Source organism: Octopus bimaculoides, chromosome 4, assembly GCF_001194135.2.
Source record: "Octopus bimaculoides isolate UCB-OBI-ISO-001 chromosome 4, ASM119413v2, whole genome shotgun sequence".
In the NCBI taxonomy this organism is placed as follows: Eukaryota; Metazoa; Mollusca; class Cephalopoda; order Octopoda; family Octopodidae; genus Octopus; species Octopus bimaculoides.
The window spans coordinates 87,017,320-87,018,564 of NC_068984.1; the positions used below are offsets into that span (position 1 = coordinate 87,017,320).

The 1,245-nt window shown below is 36.5% G+C and overlaps 1 protein-coding gene across 2 annotated transcripts in view; it reads right to left on the reverse strand.

Moving 5' to 3' along the window:
- Positions 1 to 1,245, reverse strand: part of LOC106870214 (5'-nucleotidase domain-containing protein 3) — a 43,320-nt gene that overhangs the window by 39,871 nt on the left and 2,204 nt on the right. The window lies entirely within an intron of this gene.

Sequence of the window (1,245 nt, forward strand, 5' to 3'; positions counted from 1 at the left end):
GTAATTATAATCGTAATTTGTGTCATTTGAACGAAGTTTCTATAAAATGTCATTAATATATGTCTATTTCCCTGAAAGTTATGAGGGAAAAATTCGATCTTGTGAATTTTCCGAAAGTCCTCTCCCCATCACCCCACGTTGGTTTGCGCAATTTTTTTTTTTTTGTTTTTGCATATTCGTTTTCTACACAGTTTTTAACACCTAGCATGCTGGTTTCTTTTTTTGTTTTCGTTAACGTTGGCGGTTCTAAATAATAAATAGCGCAAAGAGGTAATTTGTATTTATTCTACCCTGTCTTTGTAGCATTTAGGGAAAAGGTACGTTCTGCTATATAAGATCAGAAAATTTGTAGGAACATGAGACATCTTCAAGCTAGAAGTTAGTACCTTTTATTTGAAGACAGTAAATACTGGTCTTTTGCTCTACAGTTACAATTATAATCAACTTCTTTCACTGAAAAAGCTGTAAAAAGTTATATTTATGTGTATGTGTGTGTGTGTGTGTACGGGGTGACGGGAATGTGTGTGATAGGCACGATAGAACAAGAGGTAAGCTCTCAACTAGTTGAGACGGTGATCACGTTCAATCCTGGTTGAAGATATTTCACGTCCTTATGCAACTAATGATCTTGGGAAAAGTCCCAATGTCCACTAGAATATGAATCAAAAAGAAAAATATTACATTTGAGCATTAAAATTAATGTATCAAGCTAACGAGAAATCATTATACGGTTACACGATCTGTTAGAAACAACAGTCCAATCTCCCTTAAATCACACCATACAGACATGCGAAAAGAATGATACACTAGGTACAACGTCGTCCTGGGACAGACACGGCTTAAACGTTATTTGAAGAGCCACTACATTATACGACACCTCACTACATTACACCTTTAACGACGGAGTCTCTATGCTTTCAAACTCCGGCTGTCTGAAAACAGGGAAGGCAGGCAAAATACATCAACCAAAACAGTCCTAGATAACACAAAAACAGACGAGATTGTTACAGTTGGAATGCCTTTTGATTACAAGTTTGCTCAATAAGAGTTAAACTGGTGCTCAATAAACCACCACACACACACAATCAACAAAAGACCACAGGTCTGTGGATTGTTACTATCTTTTGCTCGACCCACACTAACCTAGGATTAAGCATCAACTGGAAAGAATAAATGGCTAATCCAAACACCATAAACATTACATGTTAACAGATTAATGGGGTGAGTCGTAATTCATCGAAAGAT